This window comes from Procambarus clarkii, chromosome 70 (assembly GCF_040958095.1).
Source record: "Procambarus clarkii isolate CNS0578487 chromosome 70, FALCON_Pclarkii_2.0, whole genome shotgun sequence".
Taxonomy (NCBI): Eukaryota; Metazoa; Arthropoda; class Malacostraca; order Decapoda; family Cambaridae; genus Procambarus; species Procambarus clarkii.
The window spans coordinates 17,727,414-17,744,533 of record NC_091219.1 but is presented as its reverse complement, the minus strand read 5'-3'; the positions used below and the strand labels follow the sequence as shown (position 1 = coordinate 17,744,533).

General features: G+C 41.8%; 1 protein-coding gene across 9 annotated transcripts in view; it reads left to right on the top strand.

The window, feature by feature from the left end:
* LOC123775291 (transmembrane channel-like protein 7) overlaps positions 1 to 17,120 on the top strand; it is an 89,245-nt gene that overhangs the window by 13,927 nt on the left and 58,198 nt on the right. The window lies entirely within an intron of this gene.

Here is a 17,120-nt window from a genome sequence, read left to right as displayed (position 1 = left end):
TTCCAAATTAAAATTTTTAAATAAAATTGTGAATGGTGCCTCCATGTGAAAACAAAAAGCTGCATTTTCAAATTTTATTTAACCTCTGCAGTGCGCACCTTTTATGAAGACATTCCTGTGGTGTGCCGAAAACAAATTGTTCCAAAAACAGTATGTTTTCATTATATATTTTTAATTAGCACCCAGGAACCAAAAAAATCCAAGTAAAAAGTCTTTACCTCTTGTAGTTTAACTGTAGTGGCCAGGAGAAGTTCCATTTTTTTTTTAATGAGGTGAGTTTCCTTGTTGGAATAACTGTGTTGAATTATTTTCAGTGTTTCTCACTTTATTTTATATTTTTTTGCACTCCCATGGTAATCACTCACTTGCTGTTGTTAAAATTTCAGTGGGTCATAGTATGGCTGCCCTGCACATTCCTAAACCTTAAAAATGTTACGTAGGCCTTAGTAATGTAGGCCACATTACTAAGGCCATAGAAGGAAAGTGAGGGACTTGGGATTTTGTTCTCATAATGTGGGTGGGATGGTTACTGGAGGCCTGAGGAAGCAAATGTGAGCCTCCCCCTTGTATGAATGGGAGTTTCGAGTCCCTGTGTTTTGTAGTCCCCGAGTTTTGCAGTCCCTGTGGCACAGTGGTAAAGCACTCGCCTGGCACTTCGAGAGTGCTTTTGCTTGGGGTTCGTATCCTGGCCGGGAAGATTGACTGGGTGTCAATCCTTAACTGTAGCCTCTGATCACCCAGCAGTGAATGGGTACCTGGTTGTTAAACGATTTGGCGGGTCATATTCCGGGTAAAAATTAGGATTGAAGACCTGCCCGAAATGCTATGCATGTTAGTGGCTTTACAAGAATGTAAGAACTCTTTTATATATAAATACATAAAAAACTATTTGAATCTTATGATGTACTGTACTAACATCATCACATGTTGACTGGTGCACCACCAAACCCCTTAATGGCACAATACATGGAGTATTGACCTTTGTCTGTCATTTTTCTCTGAACTATTGTTTTGAGCTAAGATTTAATATACAGGACAGTATTTTGATCCAATTTATGCAGATACTATACATCTTTACACTGTATATTGTATTGCTTCTTTTTATGATTTAATTATATTTATATGTTGTTGGTGTCTGAAAAAGGATGGATGAGACCATACAATTTGATGACTTGATCTGGCTTTTTTTATTTTTAGTCTGATGTCATTAGATTGAAGACATAAACATATTGTATTTGCTTGCATAAAAATTAGGCTTTAAAAATGTTGTAAAGGTCTTTTCTGAGCATAGCACACTGTTTCATCTTGTGGCAAAATCTTACCATTTCCATAGCCATCATCAGGAAGAGTCAAGGAAGATTGACACCCCCCCATTGGCATAGCAGGGATGTTATCAGACATCACTGCTGGATCATACTGGTGCTAGAGAGACACTAGAGAAAATTAATCTAGCCCAAAATAACCTTTAGAAGATTCATTCCAACAAAATTAAACTCCTGAATGCTCCTTGGCATTACTAGTGCTGCCAAATAGTATCCTTGATGAACTACCGCATAGTCTCTCTGGCTGTTACTCCAGTTGGTAGAGACAAATAAGTAGTACAATAGTAGATTTTGGTTAATAGATCCCAATGCAAATAGAGTATACGAAAATATGATCAAATGTGGTTTTAGGCAGTGATTAGTGTCATGTAAAACATCAAAACAAAAGGTTTTGTTGTTATTTGTTGTTGTTAAGAGTAGTTAAGAGAAGTTTGTTGTTAAGAGAAGTTCCAGATCAGCCGGGCTGTGGTGGGTATGTGGGCCTGTGGGCCGCTCCAAGCAACAGCCTGGTGGACCAAACTCTCACAAGTCGACCCTGGCCTCAGGCCGGGCTTTGGGAGTAGAAGAACTCCCAGTACCCCATCAAGCAGGTATCAAGCAGATATAGTAAATAAATGTGGCAGCATATACAATAAGTAACGTTAACTACTTGCCGTCTTCGCACACCACAGCAGAACATGAGGACTTGGGATCATGCTTGGCACAAGTGTCTTGAAATAATGGCTAACTACCATGCATATATGAAGTGTAGATTTTTATTAATCAACTTCTCTGTACAGATAATACACAGAGGACCCTCATTACCCACTACTTGTGCCCCCTTCATGAGACAGCACAACTTCCAATGAATTAAACTAAAAGCAAGATCATCTAAGGATGACTTTCAGCAGACCTAGAGTCTTAACTGAGATATCGAACCTCAAAACTTGTTGAATTAGCATACAGTAGTTGAAATGCCACTTTGTGTGAGAGATGGTGTAAGAAAAATCCTACTCTTGCACTCTTACAGAAAACATTATGTAAATTTATCCCTCTGTATGGAATGATGAATGGATTGAGCTTACTGGTTGGACCGTGTGAGCTGAAGAACAACCTTGAGATTCTATGGATGAGATCCCAGAGTTGAAAGGCAGTTTAGAGAGCCTAGTCTATGTTCAAGATCGTGTAGCTGAAGGACGATTATGAGAGTCTGCGGACATAGTCCAGGAACTAAACCACAACTTCTCCGCACCCCTCTCCATTCCCCAAAAAATTAAATGTTGCCACATGACAAATGTTGAAAATAAATCATGCAGTGGTGCAAAACATTGATGCAATTCCTTTCCAAAACTTAAGGGTACCAAAATGAAGAGTACCTTGTTTAAATACCCTTCATGAGTGGAAAGAATGGAAAAAAATGGAAATTGTGTTGATTGTTTTAATGAGAGTTATATATATATTGAGTAACTATATATATATATATAGTAACTATATATATAGTATGTAACTATATATATACTATAGTATGTAACTATATACATACTATATATATAGTATGTAACTATATATTGTCAAGCAAAATATTGAAAATAGAATGAATTCAAAAATTATATTTCTTTCTTTATTATGCACCCCTATACCCATTGTTACGGCCTGCTTGAACAAGTAACCGGGTTCTTTCTGCGTAATGTGCCTTAGAGCCTCTTCTTCTATGATCCCACCCCAAGTCAGTGATAAGTTCAAGAATTGGTGGTAGCAAGTAATTGTGCAAGGAATAAAGAGGGGGGGGGGAGGGGGGTAAACAAGATGCAATTACAACTTCATCAATATATTATCTATAGAAGTATAACTACACTTATGTACACAGTATATCTTTCACACACAGGACACTCAATATATCTACAGTGTTCTTCAAAACCTGGTAAGTCAACTACTGTATCTTCAAGTACAGTATATGTCGTTCACGTTCAATGGTAATCACTGGCGAGTTCACCTTATTCAACATTGGCCAGTCCCACACTGTATCGTCACGATGTCCATATACCCAACATCTGCTCTCCAGAAAAACAATGGCAGAGGGCTTCAGCAACACGCTGACAGGGGTCACAAATAATATGTTCAGGGGTTACCACTAACACCCTGGCAGAAGTCTACTCGCTAGCAGCACTTCTCAGCAGACGGCCAATACTGTTGTTTTGTAACTCCCCTTGGCCAAATCCCGGGTACATTGGTTATCTTGAGGTTACCTTGAGATGATTTTGGGGCTTTTTAGTGTCCCCGCAGCCCGGTCCTGAACCAGGCCTCCACCCCCAGGAAGCAACCTGTGACAGCTGACTAACACCCAGGTACCTATTTTACTGCTAGGTAACAGGGCATAGGGTGTAAGAAACTCTGCCCATTGTTTCTCGCCGGCACCTGGGATCGAACCCAGGACCACAAGTCCAGCGTGCTGTCCGCTCGGCCGACTGGCTCCCTACCGTCCCTGGTCAACACAATCACTGCACAAGTATAATAGCTAACACACTGTCTACTACCGACAGCTACCACTTGTCCTCTCAGGAGTCAAGAGTTTGGGACTGCCCGAGGTGAACTGCTTTCCACAGCGCAATAGACTTTCCACGTCACCTCTGTGTACATAAGTCATTAGCCAGATCGAAAGTATACAAGAACATAGGATGCCAACCTTTCACCGGAGAACTGTGAAATGCAATTGAATGCACAATCTAGATGGTGTTGATGTCGTTACTTCACTCACCTTAGAGTTGTTGGAGTGCAGGTCCAAGATGGCGTCGACATCACCACACCTCACTCCATAGAAAGCATTGATACCGTAACACCCATCCCATGGGCGGTGGTGGTGGAAAGGGTTACAAAGGCACACAATCGGTTCAGGAACTGAACCCCATAGTTCGTTTAGCTAAGCAAATAATTACCTAAGTGTAGTTACAGGATGAGAGCTACGCTTGTGGTGTCCCATCTTTGTCATATAATGCTTTGAAATTACTGATGGTTTTAGCCTCCACCGCCTTCTCACTTGTTTTAACCGTCTACCACTCATATCTTCTAGTTAAATCTTCTAGTTTTGGCATATTTAATGCCTCTAACCTCTCCTCGTAGCTCTTGTCCTTCAGTTCTGGGAGCTATTTAGTTGCATGTCTTTGCACCTTTTCCAGTTTGTTTATGTGCTTCTTAAGATATCGGCACCATACAACCACTGCATATTCCAGCTTTGGCCTAACAAAAGTCATGAACAATTTCTTTAGTATTTTGCCATCCATGTATTTAAAAGCAATTCTGAAGTTAGTGTAGCATAGGCTTCTTGCATGATATTCTTCATGTGGTCCTTAGGTGATGGTTTTCAATCTAGAACCCCCCCTAGATCTCTTTCTTTATCAGAATTTTTTAAAGATTTCTCACATAATTTATAGGTTATTTATAGGCTAATTTATAGGTTATCTATGTTCTCCTATTCCACAGTCCATAACATGGCATTTATTCACATAAAATTATATTTGCCAAGTGGTGCTCCATACACTTATTTTGTCCAGGTCTTCTTGAAAGGTGTGACAATCATCTAAGTTTCTTATCTTCCCCAGTATCTTAGCATCATCAGCAAACATGTTCATATAATTCTGTATTCCATCTAGTAGATCGTTTATGTAGACTATGAACATTACCGGTGCAAGAACTGAACCCTGTGATACTTAACTCATGACATTTCTCCAGTTTGATATACTGTATTGCCTCTGATTTCTGCCCTCATTATTCTGTCAAAAAAAATTTCATCCATGTTAGAAGCCTATCTATCACTCCTCCAATGTGTTTCAGTTTAAAGAACAACCTCTTGTGTGGAACTCTGTCGAAAGCCTTTTTAAGGTCCAGATAGATGCAGTCAACCCAGCCATTTCTTTCCTGTAAAATCTCAGTGGCTCGATGATAGAAACTAAGTAAATTTGTTACACAGGATCATCCAGATCGAAAACCATACTGTCTGTCTGTTATTATATCGTTTTTCTCCAGGTATTCTACCCATTTAGTTTTAACTATTTTTTTCAGTATTTTGACTATTACAGTTGTCAATGATACAGATCTATAATTTAGTGGGTTTTCCCTGCTGCCACTTTTGTAGAGTGGAACTATGTTAGCTTTTTCCCACACATCTGCTAGGACTCCTGTATGCAAGGATGCCTTAAAAATCAGTTGAAGTGGAATGCTAAGCTCAGGTGTACAAAAACTATGTAAGATTGTACGCTCCCACACACGGACTACTGCGGCTACTAGCAAAGTGGGGTTTCCCAGGGCTCGTTCCTGGGACAACTACTGTTTCTAATTCATATGAAGGTCCTGCTGAGGGAGTCAGCTCATACATGTCAACAAATCTAAAATTTGTAAAATAATGTAGTGGGCTCGACCTGGTGATCAGGACTCTTGCGGTTGTCCCCACAACCTGCCCATGACTCCTACTAAAAAAAATACATGTCCCGCTCGATAATCGAACTCGTGATCCTTAGTTGTGAATCGAGAACGAAGCCAACTATACTACGAGACCCCTTGATTGACAATCTTTTGATTGACAATCAATCAAAAGTGACAATCTTTTGAAGCTAGTTACACAATTGTTAATGTTACATAAACATGTACATATACTGTATATACAATCATTTACACAAATACATAATGTCAATAACCCTTTTATATCACAAGTGATTCAACAAGAGGCTCACAACTGTCTCTATACAAGGCACTTTACATCTATGGTGATTCACACAGTTACTAGTATTAATCTACACTCACCCAACTGGGCGGCAGCTTAACAGTCATGTACATGCATAAAATGATGCATTACCTACAGTAAGCAAATTTTGGAAACTTCGCTAAGATTCCTGGCAGTACATCATTATGAATAAAGTATTTACACATTTCTTGGACTTCATTGATGGTGTTATCTCTGAATTCCGCAATTTTTTCACATTCCGTTATATAATGACGCAAAGTATACGAATAGTTCACATTTAGTTTACATTTAACTCTTTACGACAGAATTTACATGTAGTCAAATCTTCATCAGCATATGTTGCAAACTCCCAGAGGTACTTGTAGCGTTAATTTTCAGCTTAGATTATTTATCTGTTAAATGTTTGTTCGATATCGTATGAAATAAAAACTTGCAGAAACTTGACAGAAAAAATATATATTAGTGTATGGCGACTAAAAAATAGAATAGACTTTCATCATTACGTCTTTGACTGCAGTAGTCTTCTTGCTCCTTTCTTTTCCAATTTGGTGTCGCAACGTTGGTGCAACTTTGATGGCGTAACTTGCTGTGACCAGAGTGGCTTTAGATTGAAATTATTCTGACGTGCGTGGAACGATCTGAAGGTCAAGTAAAGGGACACGGGGGAGGGAGGGAGGGCAATGCCTGGTATGTTGAAATATTACTTCCCTTGCTCCCATCTCTCTCCCCCTCTCTCTCAATTCGGTCTCCAACACCCTCCTTCCATCCCTAACTTCCCTGATCCTAAATGATACAAACTCAAAACAACGAATAAATTCTAACGTAAAGTTATAGGTAAATTATTCTAACATCACCAAAACCTATATATTTTTCTGTTTGTAAGTAGGTGGCTTGAAAATATTACACGCTTTAATTCCCACTCGGCAGCAACTCACTAATACACTTGTTCTTTTGTTAGACATCACCAGCAAAGTCTAGCTTAGATTATTATGCCACGCCTTTCTTAAGGGGTCCCAGTAGTACAGTCGGCTTCGTTCCTGACTCACAATCGGGAATTCCGGGTTCGAATCCCGGGCGGAATAGAAATGGTTGTCAATTGTCAACTAATGTCCTGTTCACATGGAGTCAATAGGTACCCAGGAATAATCAGGTTGTTGTTGGGTTGCACCCTGGGGAGGGTCAGTACTTCGATCCTAGGGGGGGGGGGAAGGCCTTGATATAAACCTAACATGAATATATATACTGGCTGCCTGTCCCGGACACAATGAATTAATATTAATTATTAACTTGACACTGACAAAATTGAGACAGTCATAGTTCAAGCGCAGGTTAGACATGTATATGAATGAGATTGGGTGGATATAAATAGGAGCTGCCTCGTATGGGCCAATAGGCCTTCTGCAGTTACCTTCATTCTTGTTTGTGTTCTTATTAATAACCTGGAGAACAAAAACTCTCACAAGTCGCAGGGCAATTTATAAGTAACACGAAACGTGCCCATTCAACCCTCACACATGCTCCCAGCTTACACACTGCGTTCAACTAATATTTGTACTACTGTGGTGCAATGGCAGTTGAAAGAGTTATGTCTACATCTGAACATATTTGGTACGTTACTGTAGAAAAAAGAAAGATAATAATTTGATATATCGGTTTATTACAAATACAAGCTCCTCAAACGATGGTTTGGTGATAGTGTTGAGGGAGGTGCTGGTGTGCAGGCAGGTTAGTCACACGTGAACAAATGTGGGAGTGTAGTCACAAGTGTTCCTGGCAGCTCACAGTGTTAAAGGCAGGCCGCCCGACGCAAGGAACAGCCAGGGTTTATCTTACACCACACAGCCGATACTCGCCCTACTCGCCCTCTCCCACATGCTACACATCCCTGTGCTGGCTACTCCCCATACCCCAGTGGCATCCCTTGTCTATCACGGCTCCCGTCTCTACTGCCTCACCACATAGGGGTGGTTTATTTTTATTTTTTATTCGCGCACGCTGGTCTTGTTTCAGTTCAACGAGGTGCCGTGTTCTCGCCGGCTAGGTTAGTCGTTGGGGATCGCTGGTGATGGTAGGAGTGGACTCTTCTGTCTCCCTCGAGTGCACTCGTTCCCTTTCCTGCTTTCATCTTCCCGTGCGTTGTGCTGATAACTACAGTCTACCTTCTGTGTTCTGCCGACGGAAGCCATTAACGAGTGATATATACATGTTCCATCAAGTCTTTGTGATACGCAAGTGAATTATTTGCAGCAAAAAGTGAAAAGCCTGGAGGTCAGCCGATGATGACTAATTTTAATGCAGCTACATTGCGGTTCAGCCTGTAACCTATAATCATTACAGTAGCAACATGAAAACTAGTTCAAGCTATCTTAAATATGAATTGTAATGACGGCTTCATATCGTGACTGGTTATTATATTGATAGTGAAGCTCATTAAGTGTGGTCGTTATGCTGACAGAACCAGCGAGTTTGTGGGTGTTATGCTGACAGAACCAGCGAGTTTGTGGGTGTTATGCTGACAGAACCAGCGAGTTTGTGGTCGTTATGCTGACAGAACCAGCGAGTTTGTGGGTGTTATGCTGACAGAACCAGCGAGTTTGTGGGTGTTATGCTGACAGAACCAGCGAGTTTGTGGGTGTTATGCTGACAGAACCAGCGAGTTTGTGGGTGTTATGCTGACAGAACCAGCGAGTTTGTGGGTGTTATGCTGACAGAACCAGCGAGTTTGTGGGTGTTATGCTGACAGAACCAGCGAGTTTGTGGGTGTTATGCTGACAGAACCAGCGAGTTTGTGGGTGTTATGCTGACAGAACCAGCGAGTTTGTGGGTGTTATGCTGACAGAACCAGCGAGTTTGTGGGTGTTATGCTGACAGAACCAGCGAGTTTGTGGGTGTTATGCTGACAGAACCAGCGAGTTTGTGGGTGTTATGCTGACAGAACCAGCGAGTTTGTGGGTGTTATGCTGACAGAACCAGCGAGTTTGTGGGTGTTATGCTGACAGAACCAGCGAGTTTGTGGGTGTTATGCTGACAGAACCAGCGAGTTTGTGGGTGTTATGCTGACAGAACCAGCGAGTTTGTGGGTGTTATGCTGACAGAACCAGCGAGTTTGTGGGTGTTATGCTGACAGAACCAGCGAGTTTGTGGGTGTTATGCTGACAGAACCAGCGAGTTTGTGGGTGTTATGCTGACAGAACCAGCGAGTTTGTGGGTGTTATGCTGACAGAACCAGCGAGTTTGTGGGTGTTATGCTGACAGAACCAGCGAGTTTGTGGGTGTTATGCTGACAGAACCAGCGAGTTTGTGGGTGTTATGCTGACAGAACCAGCGAGTTTGTGGTCATTATGCTGACAGAACCAGCGAGTTTGTGGTCGTTATGCTGACAGTGAAGTAGCAAGTGCACGCACCTAGCTGTGCTTACAGCTTTGAGGTTATTTTCTAAAGCTCAGCTTTTCCACTAATAATGGCTTAATGCAATGACTATTCATTCAATTTGTAATCATATTCCCATTGTGTTTTGAGTAGCATCCACAATTTCATCTCATCATTTCCACTGTTTAAAAGTCGTCGGCTCACAGCCTATTGGTCTTGGGGCTCAATTCTCAGACAGGCCAGACATTACGCCTGATACCGCTGTTCACTTAGCAGTAAATAGGCACCTAGGAATTGTAGGCTGCATCCTGGGGGAAGGTTCGTAGTGGGTCCAGAGGGACTAAGCCTAACAGGCTTCCTGTCTCCCAACAAAGTGAAACAATTAGGCTGACGATAAGGCCTAGGCTAGTGAGCGTGTGGTTATTATGCTGAGAGTTTTGTTATTTTTGTAGTACTGCTAATTAAGCACCCTGGCCATGCCCATCCTGCGAGCAGTGGTTAATGGGTTACACATTCGTGTATCCAAGTTATTGTATTGAACTAGTTTGTTAGTACATGCACCTCATCAAGATTGTAACTTGCTTAGCTAAATGAATTGTGGGGTTCAGTCCCTGAGCCCATTATGTGCCTCTGTAACCCTTTCCACTACCGCCCACAAGATGGGTATGGGGTGCATAATAAATGAACTAAACTACATGCACCAAGCGTATATTTACAGCTTTGATTTAATTTAAGTGTAATTTATTAGGTCCCAACAGCCGTGCCTGCCATGCATTCCCACCCATCCAGTGGGCTTACACAATACAAATAGGGTCCCCGGTTGCATAGTCGGGTTCGTGCTCGACGCACAATCGAGTATTCCGGGTTCGAATCCCGGGCGGAACAGAAATGGTTGGGTACATTTAATTTCACCTAATGCAGCTGTTCACCTAGCAGTGAGTAGGTACTCAGGTGCTAGTCAGTTTGTTGTGGGGTTGCATCCTAGGCGGGGTCAGTAATTCGGCCTTGGGGAGGACCTCGATAAAAGCCAAACGTGTATGAATACATACTGGCTTCCTGTTACCCCCGACACAATGAATTATTATTATTGGCACATAACGGGCTCAGGAAGAGAACAAACATTTGCCTATAATCTAGCAAAATAATTTCTGAACTAGATAGGCTTACAGAGTTTTACCTTATAAGCTGCAGTCACAAGTGATTTTATAGAGTCTATGGGACGGTTGGGTGGTTTGGTAAGGTGGAAGGAGCATAGGAAAACGATAGGTGGAAAAATGTATTTATTTTTATACAAGAAGGTACATTGGGTTTGTGAGAGTACTTGACATTGGTGTTCCTGCATTCTTGCAAAGCCACTAATCCACTTAGCGTTTCGGGCAGTAAAGTTTCAGGCATGTAATAAAATGTATAAATGGCAAGTGGGTAAAGTTCTGTCGCCCGTCCGTAGGTTGTTATAATGTTTGCTGTTTTGAGTGGAATGTGAAGTCAGTTGGTTAATGCATTAACGCTTCAGCTGACTACCGGTGTTTCGGCAGTGAAAACTTTTGGAATTCATAGGAGACAGATTTACTCATCATTATTTTATTGGTGTATACTGGCAGCAGGTTTTCTTTTAAACATGCCTCATTGAATATGACCGCATATTCAGTATTTACTATCTTCTGGTTTAGGGCTTCTATCCCTTTAACTATGATGCTAACTTTCCTGATGCTAGGAAAATAGTTAGAGGGATAGAAGCCCTAAACCAGAAGATAGTAAATACTGAATATGCGGTCATATTCAATGTGACATTATTTTATTATCTGTGCCGTGTTTTAGATATAAGCATGTTACAGGCATGTCTTGAGTTGCATGCAGTCAGGGATGACTGCCACTTATATAATTAAGTTTCAACTTTCAATACATGTACTTGTTCGAGTGCAAGGAGTATGGCAAATAATTCGAAGAAATAGTTATTTTAACAAACTTAGAATAGGAACAGCCGACACTCGTTGTCACAACTACAATTCTGGCAGTACCAGTGAGTTGGTATTTGGACCCATCCAACCCGTCCTCTCCAGCGTCACCTAAACTGATGTACTATCACATATTTCATGTGAGTTATTACAAAGTTTAGATCAAGAGCTAGTTTGTCTAATGGCCCCATCTCAGAGGATGGTTAGGCATATACGAAATCAGGAGAAAACATGAGATTCGAGTCTTAGTCTATCCTGCACTAACACACTCTGGGTTGAGCACAAGAATAGCTTCCAGTATTTGTGAGTGTACAGAGTTCAAAGTACTGTATATTATACCATTTGGTCTAAGATCATTGATAACAGGGCACTCACCAATATAGTCTTAGTGTGCCCCAAGTCTTGTTCACAACTGGAGTGCTCGCTGTTGGGGGATTCATTACCTGCATCCACCTGACAACTATAGATATCCCAGCCTAGTTCTGGCAGTTGGTCACACTGTCTACTGGATGTTTTATGCTGCCCGTCAATATAGTTCTCGGTTCTAACCATATTATAACTCTTTACGCTCGTGATTTTTGCCATTAGTGTGTCAGTAGTTGCTTTTCTGTCGCCCCTTGTTTCCTGAAGTAATGCGGCTTTGACAACCTATATTAGAATAACTAAGTTTAGTTCAATTTCATGTTTTATCACATGCAGTTATGTTGTTGTTTTAGATTCAGCTACTCGAAACAAAAAAGTTCCAGGTAGCACGGGCTATGGTGAACTCGTAGTGGACTTACCTGGCACAAGAACGGGGTTGTAGTTGCAGCTTTAGTTGCCTTGTCCTTATCATGATGCTGGACAGCGAGTATGTGAGATGGCATCCATGCAAATGAACTTCTGAAAATCTTGCTTCATGTATCAATTGTTTATAATAGCTGTTACATTCCTATTATATATTTTACAGAAAATTACCTGTGTATTTGTCAGTGTGTTAGTGGCTTGTTGTAATGGTTAGTGGCTAGTTGTAATGGTTAGTGGCTAGTTGTAATGGTTAGTGGCTAGTTGTAATGGTTAGTGGCTAGTTGTAATGGTTAGTGGCTAGTTGTAATGGTTAGTGGCTAGTTGTAATGGTTAGTGGCTAGTTGTAATGGTTAGTGGCTAGTTGTAATGATTAGTGGCAAGTTGTAATGGCTAGTGGCTAGTTGTAATGGCTAGTGGCTAGTTGTAATGATTAGTGGCTAGTTGTAATGATTAGTGGCAAGTTGTAATGGCTAGTGGCAAGTTGTAATGGCAAGTGGCTAGTTGTAATGGTTTAGTGGCTAGTTGTAATGGTTTAGTGGCAAGTTGTAATGGTTTAGTGGCAAGTTGTAATGGCTAGTGGCAAGTTGTAATGGCTTAGTGGCTAGTTGTAATGGTTTAGTGGCTAGTTGTAATGGTTTAGTGGCAAGTTGTAATGGTTTAGTGGCAAGTTGTAATGGCTAGTGGCAAGTTGTAATGGCTAGTGGCTAGTTGTAATGGTTTAGTGGCTAGTTGTAATGGCTAGCGGCTAGTTGTAATGGTTTAGTGGCAAGTTGTAATGGTTTAGTGGCAAGTTGTAATGGTTAGTGGCTAGTTGTAATGCTGTGTGTGTGGAGGTAAGCCAGTTGCTTAGTCTTATAATAGTAGTGTGTGCGGCAGTGAAAGTACATGCAGCAGCTGCAGTGTTATGAACCATAATAACTGAGTCATAACAGTCAGGCAGCCAGGCAGGCGTGTTATTGTGTTGGGACCCAGTAAACCACAGCTACTGTGTGATGGTCTTTGTTGAGCACTCCAGTGACTCCTCCACCTTCCTAATTATGAGGAGGTTTCAGCCCAAGTGTGACGCCCGCTTCGATGTAAATGTGCAGCGCTTATTTTAACTTGTAAAAAAAAACTCTGGAGTTTTGTCGCTGGTCATACATGGACTAGAAACCCAAGAGTGGATGGCGATTGTCTTCTAACTCAAAGTTTAGTGAAACTGATTGTTGAGTGAATATTAGCTACACGATTCACGTCGAAGAATTTCAGTGCCTCAGTTTGTGTACAATATTTATAACGTGAAGAACGTGATAGTAAAATAATCTTGCGTACATAATATCTGACTCGCAGAATTTTGAATGATTATTATTAGCAAGCTTAAGTAGGCTACATAATATTCTGCTGCTACCCATATCTATATTAAGGTTTATTGATTAAGAGATAGCCATGTTACCTAGTATTCTCTTCTCGCAAGATGGTTAGTGATAGGATGCGAGTCTAGTCTATTACTAGACTAGTAATGTCAACTAAGTGTAATGTAGTCTATTACCTTGCGCTAGTAAACTTAGTATAGACTATAATGGTATCAGCCAAATATCAATGAACTGATTTATTGCAAAGGCCCAGGTATCTCTCGCCATTTGGTTTAAAATCACTAATAGTGTGTCCTAGGTCTTTGTGAAAAAGTTAACAGTAAGACTTTTCACTGTTGGAAGACTTATGTTCTAAGTAACGATATCCCAGCCTAATTCTGGTATTATATTACACTGGCTGGTAGATATTTTGTGCTGTTTGTTTATATACTTGTCAGGTTTAAATATATCGTAATTCATAGTACAAACTGATGGCAATACGATAGCGGGTTTCTTCTGCTGGTATTACTCAGGGTGTAGTGACAACAGCAGGACGCCCAATAATATGGTTATATCGTGTCTTGGCACGTAACGGATCTCATACAGCCTTTGTACCTAGCTCGAGGGAAGAAAACGGTTAGTTTTTACAAATGAGGTTTTGGTATGTAGCGGGCGCTATAGTGTAAGGTACAGGAATGTTGCTAACTGCTCTGTACTTTCGTTAGGTAAAGGTCGGGAATTTGTCATAGGAGGCCTGCGGGTTTGAAACCTTCACACCAGAAGATGAGACGACAGCGTTTCGGTCAGTTATTGACCATTATCAAGTCGATTATCTTGATATCAAGTCAAGGCAATCGACTTGACAATGGTCCAGGACGGACCGAAACGTCGTCGTCTCATCATCATCTTGTGTGTCGTTTAATCTTCATATTTTCAGTCACATTATTGTGACTCATCGTCCGCATTTGAAACCTTCAGGTGAAGGTTTGTGGCGTACCACCAATGTTCGTAATAATTCAGTGAAAGTTTGATGTAGCTGTGTCCCCCTCAGGAAATCCACTAGCAGCAGGGAATATGAGGGGGTGTGGGGGAGGGGGTGGAGATGCCAGTTTACAGTAGTCAAACACCCGGGATTGTTTACCGCTAGGAAAGGGGGAAAGTTCCTGGAGGAAGGGTGTGTGTGTGTTTTTGACGGAGCCTCACACCCATCACCACCTTACTTAGCTTAGTTCATATATTATGAACTGAGTGCATTACCACTCATATATATATTCATCGTGTGAGTTTTGTTGTTGTTGACCAGACCACGCACTAGAAGGTGCAGGGACGACGACGTTTCGGTCCGTCCTGGACCATTCTCAAGTCGATTGATTGTTGTTGTTTTTCATTTAGCTGCGAAATGTCCATAGTATATGTGATTACATAGAGATTAAACTAAGGTAACGGCAACATTTCCTTAACATGAATTTTAAATTTTAACATCAAATTATCTTATGGATTTGTTGCACATAACAAATTTGTGATCCACAAAGAAAATATGTTGATAGCTTTATAAGGGTATATAATACTGCAACCTATCCTCTTGTTTAGATAGTCCCTATTGTGACGATCGTCAGTAGTCACGAATTCTTACGTAATTAGCTTTTAGTTGGTAGTATACTGACTCGTAATGAATTATTTTATACAAAATGAAGCTAAAAAAAAAACTTAAATATTCCTAGACCTAGTATAGCGCACACATGTACTATATTAGGCCTCAGATATAGTGTATTAGGCCTAGGAAGGTAAGGTAAGGTTAGGGTTAGTTTAGTATGTTTTTGTAACACAAGTACAAAATAGTTTTCCCGGTTTGTCCAACTCTGTGCCGATTTCCACTTTGTAATTTCGTTATACGTCGGTATGTATATATATACACTATGGTCCTCATCGTGATATAAGTTCTACCAAAACAGGAGGCTGGGCTGAATATTGTTATTCAGGCGGCATGTGAAGCACCATATTGTAGATCAGTGCTGTTTTGTCGACATGGTTTGTCTCGGAGACTTAATGATGGCGTTATGTACAACTTGATGGACAACTTAAGCCCGTGACAAAAGCTTGGTTAGTACACACTGCACATGGCGTGTCTTAAAAGGCCAGAATTAACACAGTAATAACACAGTATGTGTTTAACATGCGCGGAGACCTTCATGGTGGGTCTTTCATCTCCGTCCCTTGCCTAATACTATCCTATCATCCCCTCTTTCCTCTGTCCTCACCCCCCTCTTCCCTCTGTCCTTAACCCCCCTCTTCCCTCTGTCCTTAACCCCCCTCTTCCCTCCGTCCTCAACCCCCCTCTTCCCTCCGTCTTTAACCCCCCTCTTCCCTCCCTCCTCACCCCCCTCTTCCCTCCCTCCTCACCCCCCTCTTCCCTCTGTTCTCCCTCTTCTCTTCCCTCTGTCCTCCCTCCCCCCCGCACCCCCACTCTTCCCTCCCCCCTCACCCCCATCCCCCTCTCTCTCTCCACCATGCACACACTGTAAGCTTTCACTGCCAGCGAGCCTCTTACTTATCTCATGAGCATGCTGCGTAACGTTAGCTACAATAATATAATTAGACCCTCGTACCCGTGTAACTTGATAACAAATCCGAACCAAACTAAGTAACTGTAACTTAGCTCATCACAAATATTAAGTATTGCCCTGTAAATGTTAGTCTGAAGTCGCAATGTTCTAGAGGGTAGTTCATTGTGACTGTAACCAAAAATTGTACTCACCTAATTGTGCTTGCGGGGGTTGAGCTTTGGCTCTTTGGTCCCGCCTCTCAACTGTCAATCAACTGGTGTACAGATTCCTGAGCCTACTGGGCTCTATCATATCTACATTTGAAACTGTGTATGGAGTCACCCTCCACCACATCACTTCCTAGTGCATTCCATTTATTAACTACTCTGACACTGAAAAAATTCTTTCTAACGTCTCTGTGGCTCATCTGGGTACTAAGTTTCCACTTGTATCCCCACCTGTGTATGGACTACTGATGGATAACCATCTTTGTAATTTGCCTGCTTAAGCGAACAATAAGGTTCGGTTCCCGAGCCTATCACGTGCCTCCTTAACCTTTTCCACTACCGCTCACAGGACGGTTACGGGCTATATAGCGATTGAACTAAACTAAATAAAAATTTCTCTCTCCAATCTCGCCCTCTGTTCCCCCCACATCCCATCACCCCCCTTGTGTCTACCCCAGTACTCTCCTCCCCCCCTCACCTCCCTCCCTGATCCGCCGCCATCAGCTGGTGGAAATCATCTAGCCTCACTATTGCCAACTTATCATAACAGGTCAGTATATCATCGGAGTGGGGTGGGGGTGTAGAGTTCGCATTATCGGGGCTGAGAACTTGACATTGAAGAGGTGAATATTCAGGCCAGCGAGACATCTACTAGCAGCGTGAATGTTACCGGGGTGGAGGAGGGTTAGGACGCATTACCCTTACCGGGGTGGAGGAGGGTTAGGACGCATTACGCTTACCGGGGTGGAGGAGGGTTAGGACGCATTACACTTACCGGGGTGGAGGAGGGTTAGGACGAATTACGCTACCGGGGTGGAGGAGGGTTAGGACGCATTACGCTTACCGGGGTGGAGGAGGGTTAGGACGCATTAC